This window comes from Talpa occidentalis, unplaced genomic scaffold, assembly GCF_014898055.3.
Source record: "Talpa occidentalis isolate TD23 unplaced genomic scaffold, MPIMG_talOcc4v2.1 talOcc4.17, whole genome shotgun sequence".
Lineage (NCBI taxonomy): Eukaryota > Metazoa > Chordata > Mammalia > Eulipotyphla > Talpidae > Talpa > Talpa occidentalis.
In genome coordinates, this window is record NW_023601754.1 from 56546433 (window position 1) to 56562645 (window position 16213).

Below are 16213 nucleotides of genomic sequence, written 5' to 3' on the forward strand. Positions count from 1 at the left end.
CGAGCCCCAGGCCGCCGGGTCCCCGCGGACCAGCCGCGCATGCTCCTCCCGCAGGCCGCCCTGCCCCAGCCCCTCGCCTCCGGGAGGGACGCTCAGAGCCCGGGGTGGGGGTGCTGAGGAAGCCCCCGGAGCACAGCAGCCCTCAGTCTGCACCGGCCACTGCTCCCTTCACACACAAGCCAAGGGTCCCCCCCCGCCCGCCCGCCATCAGGCGCGGGGTCAGCCTGCCCACGAGGGCGATATGCAGCTCTCGAACAGGAGGCCTGGGCCCAGGAGGCCCCAGAAGGAGGCTGGAGGCCCTTAGGGGCCCCGCTGCCCTGGGAGAGGGGGGACAGGCCAGCCGAGGGACGGGACGGGTCGGGGTGACAGGCCCCATCCATGGAGGGGTATCTGATGTGTCCATCACCACATCCAGCTAGAGGGCAAGACTTTGGGCTGCTGGTTCCCCCTTGAACCCCCAGAGCCCAGCACCACCTCAGGCCCACCCCTCGCCCACGAATGAGTGAGCGCAGGAATGAATGAGCAAGCAAAGGGGCAGGCGGGAGGCAGGGCGAGGCAGGGCAGGGCGGCCAGGTAGGCTGCCTCGTGTGCCAGCTCCTGCAGGGCCACAGCGGTACCTACGTCGGCCCCAGCTCTGCAGGGAGGGAGGCTGGCGAGCCCCCCATGGAAGTGGCAGAACCCAGGGCTGCAGCGAACCCAGCAAGCCCCTTCCTCGGGCGGGTGGAGGCCCCCGTGTGCTGACACCATCTGCAGAGCCCTGACCCCGCCGCCGCTGAACAGCCCCACCTGCAGCACAGGCAGACACGCCTGCACAAACACGGCTCCCCTGGGTGCAAGGCTCGGGGCTGCAGCTGCTACTGGCAACGCCAGGTGGCTACAGGGTGACAGGCGGGCATGGCGGGGTGCTCTGTGTTCACACACCCCTTTTCCTGTCTCCTGCAGCCACCTGTCTGCTCCTCCCAGCCTTCTCCGGGCGACAGCCTTGTGGCCGAGGACAGGTGCAGGGGTCTCAGACCCCGGCACAAGCCGGTGCTTCAGGGAAGGGGACGCGCCCAACACACACAGAGGGCTGTGCATCGGGGTCACCAAGCAGGCCTGGGCCAGCCCGCCCTTCCAGGGCCCAGGCCTCCCTCCTGATGGGGCACTCTGAGGCAGCCCCCCAGACATTCAGGGCCTTGGCCTCACCCACACCCCTCACCCCTGCCCTTGTCCACACCTCACTCACATCCCCCACACCTACCCCTGGAGGGGCCCAGGCCAGAGCCTCACCCTTGTTGCTCCCAGACATTCCCGCCATCACTAGGGCCCGGGCAGCAAGCGAGTGAGACCCCAATAGGAATGGTCTTGCGCGGCCAGTGTGGGGGCCCAGCCAGTCCTTTCTGCTACCCCAAGGCTGGGAAGAAGTTGGAAGCCCTCAGCCCAGCACAAAGCGGGGGGGGGGAACCTTTGCTAGGTGTAAACTGTGGTAGAAGCTTCAGGTGCCTCAGCTCATAGTGGGGGCCCCAAGGCGGGTGCTGCTGTTACCCCACTTTACAGATGAGGATGTAGAGGCCCAGTGAGATCCAGTGGCTTGCCTGTGGTCTGGGGCCAGCCAGAGAACCTCCCGGGAGCCACACATCCCTAGGCCCTGGGGACAGCATCCCGGTGTCCCAGGAAGACACTCAAAGGGGTGACAAAGCTCCGGAGACCCCCATCTCTGAGATCGGGCCAGACTCCCGGGCAGCCTGGCTAGGAGGGGGTGGCTGTCAGCAGGTCCCTTGCTCCCAGAAGACACAATGTGGGGGTCACCCACCCTGCTAGGCAGGGCTTCGCCTGTTCCCCAGCACTCCTGAGCCACCCACCCTTCCCTGGCTCGGGCACACTGCCCCAGAGGCCCTGGGTCTGCCTAGCGTGCCCGCCAGCACCCGGCTCCCTGCCACCCCTCTCCGCCTGCTGCCTGCTGCCTCCACCCCACAGCAGGCTCCCGGAATCTCATCCTCCCCTGCACCAGGGCAGCTGCCTCTGGACAGCCTGGCCTGTGCAGGCCATGCCAGGTCCAGGCCCACCTGTCCCCCGACATGTAAGGTGCAGGTCTATCTCTGAAGCTAGAGACACCACCTGCTCCCCTTTTGTGCGCTGCACTTCCCTGCTCCCCAACTCCCCCTACACGGGGTGGGACCCCTGCTGTACCCCCTGCAGGCAAGGAAGTCCTGTCCCCAGAGGCAGAAGTCCTGGGGTCACACCCACTTGGCTACTCGACTGTCTGCTGAGTCTGGCTGACCCCACCCCATAGAGCCCTGGTAGCTGAGATGCTGGGATGATGCCCCCCCCCTCGCCCCCGCCTCCTTGGAAACAGCAGGTATATGTCCCAGGGGCTTGGGCGGAAGGCCTCAGAGGAGGCATGACAAGGACGCTAGGGAGGGCCCCATGTTGAGGTCGATGTCATGTTGCAGACGCCAGCAGCCCCCTGGCTGGAGGGCTCTGTCTCCCCAACCCTCCAAGGTCTCTGCAGGTGTCCTCAGTCCTCAGCTCAGAAGCGAAACAGCTGTCTCCCTTACCCCATTTTACCGTGAAGTTCCACCCCCCCCAACTAAGCCTCAGGCGTTGGGTACAGGCAATCCCATCTCACCAAAAAGGGAAACTGAGGCTCAGAGAGGCAGAAGGACTCTGAGGGATCGCAGCGGCACCTGGCCAGTCTAACGGAAACCACTGCAGGCCGCAGCTCGTGGGGCGCCCAGCCCAGCTTGAGCTCCATGCCAGGGTGGCTTTGTAGAAGAAACCCAGTCCCTGCAGCTGTGTGACATCGTGGGGCTCACGCGCCGCACCCCCCACTCAGGCTCCCCGTCTGCCCACCTCTCATGACTTCAAATCAGCCAGGATGCCAGCCCCTCGGCTCTCCTGCCCATCCGCCCACCAGCTGGGCAGCATCCCCTCTGGTCGGCCCAGGCTCTGGCCAATTCCATTTTAAACCTCTGAGGAAGCCCTGAATAGTCGCCCGCGGAGCGGCACCAGCTGACAGGTGATGTTCCTCTCCTCCTGGGGCTGGCAGGGGGAGCTGCGGCTGGCATCACTCCGGAAGCCAGCCCAGCCGGAGCCCCTGAGCCAGGTGTCCCCCAGGCCAGCCCCCAGCCAGTGGCCTCCTGCATCCTGGGGGGTGTACCCCCACACAGGCCGCCTCCTCCCCGACTTCTCCAGCCGCCTGGGGGGAGGGGAGCAGAAGGGGGGCCCCTCCATCCTCCCTGAGGGGTCAGGGGTCAGGGTGGGGCCGGGCTGGAGGCAGCTCTCCCCACCTCTGCCTCCAAAACAGGCTTTAATTCACATCAGGGCGCAGCTCTGGACCCCAGGGGCCTGGCACACCCCGGCTGGGCTGTGTTCTCTTAACACCACACACCCCGAGAGCCCCACAGCCCTGGGGCCGCTCCCCGAATCTCCGCTCCACAACTTTCTCCTCCGAGAGCTCTGCCCCGCCGGGGCTCCCCGCAGCCGGGCAACGGCCTCCCGGCCCCCGCCCTGGGCCCCCGGTGCCCGCGGGGGGGCGGAGCGCCAGCTTACCAGGGGGCCCCCGCGGCCCCCAGCCTCGAGCTGGGCAGGCGCCCCCCTGCCCGACGGAGCCCACGGCCCACGGCGCGCGCGGGGAGGGAAGTTGGAGGCGGCTCCCGCCCCCCTCGAAGTGGTTTTAAAAATAAAACCTCGCTCCAGCGTGACTCACGCGGCCGGCCCGCCGCCCTCCGCGCCCCAACCTCGGGCTCCCGGGTGCGCGGCTGGAGCCGGAGCCGGAGCCGGAGCCGGAGCCGGAGCCCACCGGCCCCTCCGGCGCCCCGCGGCCGGGCCCTCCGTGAGGTGCCGCGGGGGTCGGGCGGGGGCCCGGCCAGCCCAGCCCCTCCCCGCCGCCGCTCCGGAGAGGGGCCCCGCGCCCCGCGCCTCCCCGCGCCTCCCCGCGGCGGGGCCAGCGCCGCCGGCACTCGGCGGTGGACGCGGGGCCCCCCAAGCCGAAAGCCCGCGCGCCCCCGCGCGCCCCTCGCGCCCCGCCCGCCCCGGCCCGTCCCGCGCCCGGCTCACCTGCGCGGCGCCGGGGGCGGGTCTCCTCGGGAAACTTTGCGGCGACGGCGGCGCCTCGGGGCAGGGCTAGTCCACGGGGCGCGCGGCCGCCGCAGCGCGGGGGCGCCCGGGGGGCCCGGGAGGGGAGCCCCCGGCGGGCCCGCGCGCGGGGGCGCGCGGCGGCGCATCGGCCCGGCTCGGGCGCCGGCGGGGCCGCGGGGGCGCGCGGGGCCGCGGCGGCCGGGGGTGCCGGGGCGCGGGCCGAGGCGCAGCGGCGGGGCTCGCGGGCGGCGGCGGGCGCGGAGGACCGGGCTGTGCGTCCGCCTCTCCCTCGCGGCGGCGGCGGGGCCGTGCGTGCGGGCGGGCGGGGGCGCGGGCGGGCGGCGGGCGGGGAGGCGGGAGGGGGAGCGGCGCGGGCGGGGGCGCGGGGGGAGGCGGCGCGGCGCGCTCCCCGCGGGGCCCGGCGGGGAGGGAGGCTGCGGGGACGCGCGGGGACGCGGCGCCGCCGGAGAAACGCTCTCCGCGTCCCCCCTGCGCTCCGCCGCGCGGCTGGGAGGGGGCAGGATGTGGGGGCGCCCGCCCCACCCCGGGCGAGAGGGAGGCGCCCAAAGCCAGCCTCCGGCGCGGGGCGGAGAAGGGGTTCGGCCTCGCGCGCCGCCTCCCCTCACGCCCGGTTCATTCATCCGTCCGTCCGTCCGTCCGTCCACCTGGTCATTCATTCCTTCTTTCATTCACCCTCGCGTCCTCGGCTCATTCAGCCGCCCCCGCCCCCGCCCACGCTCCTCCCCGCCTGGCACCCCTCCCGCGGGCTCTGACAGCTGCCCCCCCCTCCCCCCCCCCCCCCCCCCCCCGCGCGGAGCTCCCCGGGCTGCTCCGGTCAGAGCCCCGCCCCCCCCACTGTGACCTTGAGCAAGTGTTTTCACCTCCCGGGGCCTCAGTGTCCTCCGTCGTGAAATGGGAATGTTCGTGATGGGAGCTGGGGGGGGGGGTGCCCCTGGGCAAGTTCGGGACTCTGGAAATGTCTGTCCCTGCGGCCTGGGGTCTGCGGTGAGGGCTGGGGGGGTTAGATCAGATGCGCCTCCCTCCCTCCCGCTCGCTCTTGACATTCTCTGGGGTTCCATGAGCCCTTCCTGGGCCCAGCCTCATCCCGGACCTGTCACCCGGCCCGGTCCCCCCCACACACACACTGCCCTTCCTCAGTCCCCACCCCTTCTCCTGGAGGGCTGCTCTGAGGCTCCCCAACTCCACCTGGAAGCTCCCCGCCCCCAGGGCCCATTGGACCCCCGCAGTCTGACCCGGACTCCCTCACGCCACACCCATGCAAGCCCCCACCCCAACTCTGTGGTTCGTCCCTTCCCAGGGCCCAGCCAGGCCCTCTGCTCCGGGGTGCCCTCCCGTAGGGGAAACGGGCCCCAAAGGGGTACAGCTCTCCCTCTGCCCTCCTCCTGTGCTCTCTGGCCGTCCTGCCTGCCCCCCAGCCCAGGAGCTGACCACATCCTGGCCTGAGCTTCTGCCTCTGTCCTCGGCGCACCCCCGTCCTGGCCTCCCCGACTCACCTTTCCCTCCCACTGCCCGCCCCCCTTATTCCTTCTCCCACTTTCTCCTCAATTCACCACACAGCTATTTTTTTCCGCCCAGTTTTTATTTATTGCCCAAACAGCATTATACCAACAATAAAGGGAAGAAAAATCACCCACAATGCCACCGCCCTGGGGCGCCCGCAGCCTCCATGCCTCACTCCCTTCCAGGCCTGTCCTCGCCCTGACAGCTGCAATTTGTACCAAGCTGGGGCTTCCACTCCACCCCCCAGGCCCGCCTGGACCCGGGCCCCTGGGCGCCGCCGGCCTCCGTCACGGCACGGAGCGCGGGTCACGGCGAGTGCTCTCCTCTCCTCCACAGAACCCCTTGAAGGAGGGACCCTTCCCCTCCCGGCCCGTCCACGCCAAGCAAGGCTGGCACGGGGCACGCCTCCGTGCCTCGGGACAGAGCAGTGGTGTGAACAGATTGCCAGTTGATGTGCTGAACTCGGATATCAAAATATCATCTTCGTATTCGGGCTTTTAATAGCTGCGTGATATTCCACTGAGCTGACGGGCTGGGGCTGGCTCAGCCATGCCCAGTGGCTGCACAGTTTGGGGGATATTTCTGAAGCCCCCCTGTGTGCCTGGCCCTTTTCAGGTACAAGAGACCAAAAGCGAACCTGGCTCAGCGGGCCTCCGCCCCGATGCAGCTGATGCGGCAGGGGTGGGGACACCTGGCTGGCACGGCCTCGCGGGCTCTTGCCGAACCCCGCGTCAGGACCAGTGGCCAGGACAGCAGCCGTGCCATCCAGCAGAGGGGGCTGCTCCTGAGCTGGGGGTCAGGGGAGCAGTCTGGCCTTGTTCCCAGGGCCTGTGATATGAAAGAGTCCGGGGGGTAGGAGCTAGGGTGGAAGAGGAGGTGGCTGATGTCTGCCATGCCAGACGTGCAGGGCCTTGGACAAACCTGGGGAGTCTGGACTTTATCTTGGAAAGAGTGGGGGTTTGTGTGAGTACAGGAGCGGCACAGTTGGCGATAGACTCACAGCGATCACTTGTTCATTCAACAAACACTTGCTGAGTTCCTGCTTACCAGGGGGCTCCGTGAGGTCATGGGTGGGGGCCCCGGCCCAGGATGACTGAGCTGGTCTTCAAGTCAAGCAGCCACGGGGATGCTCTCAGCACAAGGGACAGCGCAGGTCACCCAGGGGTGATTTATGGCTTCAACCTCCAGCTGGCCCAGCCTAACTCTTCTGCTCCCAGGGCGGCAGGAACCCAGGCTGTGCCCAGCAGCCAGCTGTGACGGGACCAACCACTGGGCTGCCAAGGTCACCCTGGCCCTGCCCACAGCACCCCTGCCCCCTCTCAGTCCCCAGACCTGGGTTCTGCCCGCCACCCCCACGCCCGACGCTGGCCATCCCCAGCACTGTCCCACCTCCATGTTCTGAACTTAGCGCGACCCTCGCAGACCGGCTCGGGCTAGTGCGGGTTTGACGCAGGCGCCCGAGGAAAGCGCTTTGTGTTTTGTGTGCTGTGAAGTGCCGGCAGACTCAGCTCTCCGCGATCACATTCAGGCAGGGTTGTGTCGCCCTTGTGTCCCAGGGCGCAGGGAAGGGGCATGGACCCCAGCGACGGGCAGGGTCCGCCCCGCTGGATGGAAGTGGACACCACCAGGGCCCCTTTGCCTAGGCCGTGTTAAGAGGAATGAAGCCCAGGGCGGGCAGGGACCAGGGGTCAGCAGCGCTGAAAGGGCAGGGAGCAGTAGTCTGGGGGTCATGACCTTGGACTTCTACCAGATGCCTAACACTCAGAGGCCCGCCTGCCCCACAGGCCCCAGCCAGGGTGTCCTCCCCAGGCAGGAGTGAAGCCCCAGCTCCCCGCCGGGAAGCAGAGAGCCTCCTAATAGACTTTCTGCCCCTGACCTGGGATCTTGGTCTTGGGGTTCACTGCCCTTCGGTGAAAAAAAATGAAAAAAGGGGCCTCCCTGGTGGCGCAAGGGGTTAAGACGCAACCTATGAAGCTTCCGCAGCCTCTGCGGCACGAGTTCGATCCCCGGCCAGAGAGCAACCCACATGGCGCGGCAGACCTCTCCTGCCTCGCCCGCTGCTCCCTCAGCAGTGTGTTTCAGTCAGTCTGCCTGTTCTGTTCCCCGCTCTGTCTCTGGTGGATCCTCCCACCCCCCACGCCTCTGGCCTGTACCCCAGTTCTTGTATGCATAAATAAATAAATCTTCTCAAAAAATGAAAAAAAAAATCCCAGCACCCCCAGGTCTGGGGCACCTGAGGGAACCCCCCAGGGTCCCCGCGCCGATGCCTCAGTGCAGCCCTCGGGGTCTCCGTGAATCATGGGCATGAGGCTGTGGGTGGGGTGAACCTGGGGGGCACACCCACACTCCCCACTGCTTCTCTGCTCCCGGTCCTGGCACCTCCATGCTCACCCTCCCCACCCCCGCCAGTGCCCCAAACCCCTCCCTCCTGCACAGCACAGGGGCTCAGGGCTGCACCAGGGCGGGTGAGGGGACAGAGCAAGGCCCAGGGCAGAACTTCAGGGAGAGGGAGCGAGGCCTCCAGACCCAGAGGGGTCCCAGGGAGGGCGCTCCCCACAGGGACAAAGCCAGGAGGAAGTCAGGCACCCGGAGGGCCTCGGGCACTGGAGCAGCTGGAGGGGCCAAGCTGGTGGGGCCCAGTGGGCCTGAAGCCTAGCTGTGAGCACCCCCCAGCCCCCGCTGTGCTGGGGGACCCCATGTCCCTGCACTTCTGCCTCACCACCCCTGGCTCTGTCCCCCAGCGGCCTCCCTGAACTCCAGCCGTCCTAATTAGGCCATCTTGTTCTCCCTGCTCCCCGGGCCCTCCTTGCTAGCACTTAGCTCAGTCTGTGATTACATGTGATTTGTGTGCCACGTCGTTGTCTACTCCGCGGCCCCTAACAGCTGCGAGCCGGGGCGTGGCTGGCCGCTCCTCTGACCGCGGTCGTGCCTGGTCCAGGGGCCATGCGTGTCTCCTCGGCACACATGTGTGTCTCTCCCTCCAGTGGGCACCAGCTGGAGGGTGCTGGGCCTCTGGCTCCTGCGAGTCCCAGCTCCCGGGCCGGGGGTCAGGCTGAGCCCGTCCTGCGTGGCCACAGGGGCAGCTGTTCTGGCCCACCTGTGACTCCTCAGACCCAGGACCACCCCAAGATGGTGGGACCAGGAGTGTTGGGGGGTCCAGACACACTTGCAGTCACTGGGGCGTGGCAGGGCGGGGCCCCGGGGTGTGCATGGTGGGGGTGATAGGGAGGTGAAGGGCGGCCCGGGAGAGACAGCAGTTCCCGGCCCCAGGTGGGTGGGGAGAGAGATGCCAGAGTCAGCCTGGCAGGGGCAGAGGTAGGTGGGTGCCCCAGGCCAGGGCCCCACACCAGCCGCCGCCCCTGGCTGGCCAGGACAGAGGCCGCAGCCATCCTGCCTTACCGATGGGCCCTCCTCGCCCTCGGGAGCCTCCTCTTCTCCCCAGAAATGACATCACTGACCCCACCCCACCTCCACCAGACAGGGGCGCTCCCAGTACCCCCAGCACAGGTGATGCTCTGGTGGCTTAAGCACTTCTCATTCTCACCACCCCCGTGTTATGCCCATCACAGGTTCTGAAGCGAGAGGGGTGCGTCGGGGAGTGGGGCAGCAGCGTGTCCAGGCAGGGATGAGGCTGGAGAGCAGGCCTGACCAGGAAGGACCTAAGCGCCAGGCGGGAGACTCCCCAAGATAACAGGAGTCAGAAGGTGGGGTCCCCACGACTGCAGGGGCAGGGAGCGAGGAGGGCAGGGTGAGGCTGCAGGGCGGCGGTGCAGGGTTTGAGATGGGAGCTTACAAATCTCTCCGGGGCAGCCTCAAGCGTGCCCCCGTCCCACCCCCTGCCTGTCAGTGCCTCTTCTGACGCCTCCCCCAGAGACTTTTTTGGAGGCCTAGAACTCTGCCCCCCACCCTCCATCCCACCCCAGCCTGATGCCAGACTTTCAGCCCAGCCGGACAGGCCTCCTCTGGGCACTCAAGCAGCTCCGGCTGTCCCCTTGGGTCCTGCCTGTCTCCCCTGCAGGCTCCAGCATCCCAGAGCAGCTGCAGCCACTGAGTGGGAGGAAGCGGGAGTCTGAGCATGGGGTGTCCTGAGCCGGGGCCCCCTCCCCAGTCTCCTGGAGATGTTGAGATGGGCTGGGGGCCTGGGCCAGAGAGTGGGGTGGCTCGAGGCCCCACCTGTGGGCCCAGGCGCAGCAGGCCTGGCGGGTTCTGAGCTAAGTGCTCTGCTGAGCCTGGGTGCCGGCAGGGGGGGAGGGTGTGAGCGATGGGGGGCTGGGTTGCCCAGCAACCACCACGCTGCCGCCACCGGTGCTGCTGCCCGGGAGGGATTCTTAAAGAGCTGAGCAGAAAGGCCGTGCCTTAGAGGGGCTGAGGCGCCGCCTCGCATACCAATGGCTGCTCCGGTCTCCATCTCCCCCTCCTGCCTCCTCTCTCCTCCCGGTCAGAGTGGAGCTCCAGCAGGGAGGGCTGCAGGACGGGCAGGAGGGCGCAGTGGGACCTGCCTGAGGCAGCCAAGGCGGGGTCCTATCTTGTCCCCACAGGACAGGTCTGGGAGGCTGCCCTGTTTTGCGGGGCAGGGCACCCAGACCCTCCACACAGCCCCCCCAGGCCTGCACGGAAGGGGGCTGGGCCCCCCACGGGCCCCGCCACCCCTGCCCCTTCAAGGACTCTAGTTCCAGAGCCAGAAGAAACCGCCTCTCCGCAGAGTAACCTTGGCAGAGCCAGTCCCGGCCGCGGGGCAGATTCCCAGAAGTCCTTCTCGGCCACTAGACGTCCCTGGGGGCCAAAGGCCTGGGCCTTCTGTCCTTACAGAGAGAGAGGGCGCCAGCCTCAGGACCCTCCCGGCCCGAAGCCCCCGCCGTCAGGGGGCACCCTGGGGCCTCTGATCCCATCTACAGGTCAGGGGGCTGCACTAGGTCGTGGGGCCCAGCGGGGCCTCCTGCCGCCCTCTCTCAAGCCGGAGCTTGCTCCCTGCCCACTCCCTGTGGTGGGCGCAGAGACAGGCAGGGGCCAGCGCCCCCTGTAGCCTCACACACCAGGAGCTCCTTCCCCGAACCTCGCTGACGACTTGGTGCGCCAACCCCACCCATGCCCATTGCCAGCCTGTCTCCCGCATCCTCCGCCAGGTCCCTGGAGCTGGGCAGGGTCACCCTCGGCCACCACCTCACCCTGCAGGGGGCCCCTCCCAGCCCCCTCCCCTCCACTCTGAGGAGGGTCTTGGTGAAATGCCAGCTCCACCCTGCTGCTCCCCAGCTCCCACACCTGCCGGCTCCCTGCAGCCCTGAGGGGAGGTGGGGCCTGGCTGCCTCTCTACCTTCCACTCAGCCACAGTCTCCCCCAGAACCTCCCCCACCACTGGGGGGGGTGAATGGATGAACAGCCCCACCCACAGTGTCTCCCATGCTGACCTCTAGGGTGCAGGGACGTCACTGCTGACCAGGTCCCTTCCCACGGGCTGTGGAAAGCAGCAGAGGGTGAGGCCCATTACTAGACAGTGGTGTGGGTCCAAAGGAGGGTGACAGGAGGCACTTTAGCTTGGTGGTCAGGGGAGGCTTCTCGGAGGAGGTGGCATTTTCACTGAGACCTGAAGGATGACAAGCCCTGGAAGAGTGTGCCTGCCGGAGGGAGGGGCGTGTGTCAAGGTCCAGGGGTGCGCCAGAGCCAGGCCTATCGGGGCGAGGAAGAAGCGGGGGAGCAGAGTGTGGGCTACAGCTGTGCCCTCCCTCCCGGGGACGGGGAATACCGACTTGGTCCTGAGTACTGTGGGAAGCCATATGAGTTTTAAGCAGGGAAATGATATGATCTAATTTATATTTTAAAACGATCATCTGAACAACCACTTTGGAGAGCAATTTGGCAACAACTAGTAAAGTCAAAGACGCGCATACGCTGCGGCCCACAGACCCACTTCCAAGCACGCACCCCAGCAATGCAAGCACCTGTGTGCATGAGGCGTGTGCAAGAGGCCACCGCAGCTGCGTGTGCAAGAGACAAAGCTTGGTCAGGGAGAGAGAGGGTGAGTGGAGGCATGTGGGACAGCACCTGTCTGGAATATTATACAGCAGTGAAAACAGGCCGCCTCTGGCCCCCGGGCTGCTGGAGAAGGCTCTCAGGCACCCCCAGGGACCCCACCGTCCATCCCAGGGGAACAGCTTTTTTTTTTTTTTAAATAGAGGCATTTTTATTTATTTATTTATTTATTTATTGGTTTGTTTTGTTTATACAAGCACTGGGTACAGTCAGAAGCGCGGGAGGGTGAGAGAATTCACCAGAGCCAGAGCAGGAAGCAGAGCAGGCAGAAGGACCGAAGGACACTGCTGAGGGGAGCAGCGGGCGGCAGGAGAGGTCTGCGCGCCATGTGGGACCCTCCTCCGGTGGCCGGGGAGCAGCCGGGGATCGAACGGGCGCCGCAGAGACTGCGGGCAGCTTCGCAACCCAGCGCTCAACCGCTGCGCCACCGGGGAGGCCCGGGGAACAGCTTTTTATAAAACAGACCCGCCGACCCCCGTGACACCAATTGTGGGGCATATGATGCACAAGACTAAAGGAAACACCCCAAATGCAGGGTGGGGAGGGGCAGCATCAACTCTTCTGGGTCAAGGGGCTGTGTGTGTGTGCGTGTGTGTGTGTGTGTGTGTGTGTGTGTGTGTGTTCATACCTATAAAAGCAAGAGTAAAGGCTTCCTGGTTGCTGGAGAGGACAGAGAGGAGAAGGGACCTGCGTGAGGGGCACATGGGGACCTCGTAGGGAAGTTAGAAATGGAGGCGACAGCCTGGACTTCTCTGTCCCCCTCCTGCCTGGGGGCTTTGGGCCCTGCCCCACCTTCCAGCGGCCTCCAAGCTGGCCCCCCAGCCCTCGGGCCCCTGGTGTTCAGACCCCCTTTGCTTTCTGCTCAGGTCGTCCCAGGCGCTCTCCTTTCGGGAGGAAAGCTGGAGCTCAGGGCGGGCGGGTCTGCCCCGGGTCACCCCCGGAGCTGCGGGGCAGGAGCCTGTGGCCTTCGAGAGGCTGGTGGGGCCTGTGCAGCACTCAAGGCTGCCTCTGGACGCCACAGCCAGCCGAGCGGGCCCTGGGTAGGAGGCCTTCCCTCCCACCTGCCCACGCCCACGCCCCTCCCCCAGGACATTTTCCCACATCTCCCCCTCTCTCTCTGGGGCCCCCCCATTCCTGCCTAGATGGAGATGCACCCGGCTGGCTGGGGCCCAAGCCATCTTGTCCTAATTGGGTTTCAGGGAGGCTCATGGTTATGCTAATGGTGGACTCTGCGCCAGCCGGCGAGGGCGTGCTGAGTGGGGGGAACTCCTGGGGGGGAGGGGAGCCCCAGTGCTGCCTCAGGAGGGTCGCCCACTCCCGGCCGCACCCAGTGCTCCCCGGGATGTCCACTCCGTCCTGCTCCCCACATCCCAGTGACCTTGGGCAAGTCTCGGGCTCTCGAGCCCCCAGGGCCCCATCTGTGGAGTGGAGGGAAGAGAAGCAGCTCCGGAGGCTCTTGGGGGAGGGCGGGGTGAAATGAAAGACTCCCCCAGAAACGCTTGGCCCCTCGCCTGCCCAGGAACTTGCTCCATAAATGCCTTGTTAACTATTTTTGGTTCTGGAAGGCCCCCGGGGAAATGTGAATGGGGCTCCGTGGGAGCCCACGGGTGACTCATTTGTCTTTTGCTCTTTGTTTACGATCACGGTGTGATCTGGGGCACCGAGCAGGACTCCCTGCTTAGCAGAATCCCGCCAGTGGGCGGAGACCGGACCGGACGAGGGCCTTGGGGGAAAGTGGGTGTGAGGGGAGCTTGGAGGGCGCTGGCGGACGGGGCTGGGGGTCTCCAGGGGCAGAGGAGACGGAGAAGCCCCGGCTGTAGGAACCACAGCCGCGTCACCTGCTTGGGACTGTCAGTGTCTGACGGGGGAGGGGGGGCTCTTGTAAGGGGGGAGGGACACGGGGTGGCCAGGGAGGGGGCAGTGGGAGTGGGAGGCTTGGGAAAGGGGCGGGGGAGGCCCATCTGAGGTGCACGGTGGTGGAGGAAGGGGGCCTGGCACGGGGCCGTGGGAAGGAAGAGGACAAGGGGGGGACCTGATGGTGAGGCCCACTGGGTACCACTCCCGACGGATGTGGGGGCTCCTGGGGCTCCGCTCAGAGATGTTGTGGGGGGCTCAGTCCTAGCGGCAAATAAGCTGAGTCCAGCTGAGTGGGGTGCTCAGGGCCCAGGCTCCATTTCCTGTCTGTCAGGCACTTATCTGCGCCTCGGTTTCCCCATCTGCACTTTCGCGGCTCTCCGTGGGAGCTGGACGCCCACCTGGCTGAGCAGGCGCTGCTGTCACCCTTGTTAAGAGCGCGCCTCAGAGCTCCAAGGCCACAGCCGGGTCACCCGTTGTTCGCGTGATCAGCCCCTCAAAGCCCCACCCACGTGCGGAACGCAGGCCCGGCAGGTGCGACAGCTGGCCCAGGATGGCCCAGGACCCCGCTGGGGGTCAGGACCGGACAAGGATGTCCGTCGGCAACTCTCCCGCCAGGGGCGGTGGCTTTGGGCCAGACTCTGTCCTCTCTGGCTCAGTTTCCCCATCTGTAAATGGGGTGGGGAGGGGTCGTGTATACACACAGCTCAGGGTGAGGCCGGGTGAAAACCTGCATGCAGTTGGCGCTAATCACCACGCTCGCCCCGCCCCGGGGCCCCCCCAAGTCCGGGGAGTGTCCAGTAAACCTCCCACTTCCCGCTGGGCAGCCGCCTCGAAGGACTGTGACCTTGGCCTGGCGCAGTGGAACTTGTCAAATGCGGCTACAGCTCTCGCGGCTTGAGATGCCTTTGAAGTCACTTGTTTTATCTTCACAAATTCAGTACATTTCACATTTGATTCCATCTGCGGGGCGTTTCTAATCTAAAACGTGCTTTGAACGACTCCCCCCCAAGTTACAGGGCTACTCCCCAAGGCCAGCGGGAAGTGGGGGCGGCCGCCATGTTGATTTCCCAACAGCAAAAACCACTCTCCCAAGCCCCGGTGGGGCTGGGGCCCACTAGCGGCGCTGGTGGCCAGTCAAGAGCCTCCTCATAGGTGCCAGGTGCTGTGCCAGGTTCTGGGAGTGGGAGAGCAGCGTGTGCTCAGCCAGTGGCCAGGATCAGGACACTAGGATGGGGAGGGACAGGCATTGTGGGGACCCTGGGGCTGCCCCTGCCCCAGGGCCTTACATAGCTGCCCCTGCCCCAGGGCCTTGCACAGCTGCCCCTGCCCCAGGGCCTTTGCACAGCTGCCCCTATTCCAGGGCCTTGCACAGCTGCCCCTGCCCCAGGGCCCTTGCACAGCTGCCCCTATTCCAGGGCCTTGCACAGCTGCCCCTGCCCGGGGTGTACTCCTCACAGCTGTCCCCTCTGTTCAGCAGGTCCTTGCCCCGCAGCCCACCTGCCACTTTCCCCTCCTTTTGTTCTCGTCCCACCACCTGGTGCTAACAGTAATTCTTGTTCAAGTTCATTCACATTCAGTCCCTTCTCAACTGTCCCCCGGCTCTGCCCGAGGGCCCTGCCCATCCATGTCCCAGGGGCTGGCCCAGAGGAGGACACAGATGTGCCCAGTAACAGGAAGCTGATACTGGCCTCAAGGGAGGGTGCGGGAAGGTGGGCCAGGCCGAGGGGCGGGTGATTCGGGGGAGCAGGGGGTTGAGACCAGGATGCGTGCACGAGGCAGCAGGCAGGGCCCGGCCGCACACAGGCTGTGCCCGCCGCAAAGTCACCGCGGTGCCCGCTCGCCCGGCACCTCCCTGGCCCAGTAACCTGCTCAGCGCTTTCCTTGGGTCACTGAGTGTCCTCTCTGGCGGCCCAGCCCCCGCACAGCGCCCCACCCCCGTTGGGTGGAGGATTCGGTCCCTGGGTCCCTGTCAGGGAGAAGCCGGGGCTGAGGCCACTCCTGTCACCTCCTGCTGCTGCCCTTGGATCATCTAGTCCCCCCAGGTCCTGCCTCCCGGTAGCCCCTGCCAGAGCGGACTCCTCTGCCAAGAGGTACAGTGGAGCCCAGGCTGCAGGGCAGGCAGCCCGTGATCGAGCTGGGCGGCCGCAGTCCACCACTGGGCCATCGGGGCTGCTGGCGGGCTGGTGGCACCCGCCTTGCCAGGAGCCGGGGACACAATTGTGGGCAAGATCCTCAGGCTGGGGGGCCAGGGAGCAAGCAGGCACTTAGCTGGATGCCAGGAAGCTGGAGGCGTGCCCGGGAGAGTGCCAGGGAGCAGCTCTTGACCTGGGAGGGGAGCAGGGAGCACCCCTCAAGGCCGACTACAGTGGGGGACAGTGAGGGGGTCTCCCTGGGGCCTTGGAAAGGAGCCAAATTTGAGGACCTGGAGTGTCAGGGAGACGCGCACACAGGAGGGAGAGGTGACTTGTCAGCGGGGCCCATGGGCCCAGGATACGGGGGCCGGTTCTTTACTCTGAAAGCACAAGGGGCTTTGGGGGGACTAGTGGGGAAGCTGGGGGTAAACAGGAGGTGCTGGGGCTGCTGTGAGCTCTTTCTTTGTTGCGCTGGAAATGGAATGTGCCTCACAGGGTAGGGAGCGGTGGGCCGGTGTCCTCACCCTCCCGCAGCCCCGGCCTGGCCCAGGCAGTTGCGCCCCCGTAAAGCGCAGTCTCGGGCAGGCAGCCTCTCGCCCCTGCGGACACTCTGTCCT

At 66.5% G+C, this 16213-nt stretch overlaps 2 protein-coding genes across 3 annotated transcripts in view; one reads left to right on the forward strand and one right to left on the reverse strand.

Annotated features, from left to right (window-relative positions):
* FLRT1 (fibronectin leucine rich transmembrane protein 1) overlaps positions 1-4093 on the reverse strand; it is a 66423-nt gene extending 62330 nt beyond the window's left edge. Inside the window, exon 1 of the mRNA XM_037517711.2 lies at positions 4039-4093. The gene's annotated coding sequence lies outside the window, so the exon portion shown is untranslated. The remainder of the gene's footprint in view (positions 1-4038) is intronic.
* MACROD1 (mono-ADP ribosylhydrolase 1) overlaps positions 1-16213 on the forward strand; it is a 123711-nt gene that overhangs the window by 92621 nt on the left and 14877 nt on the right. The window lies entirely within an intron of this gene.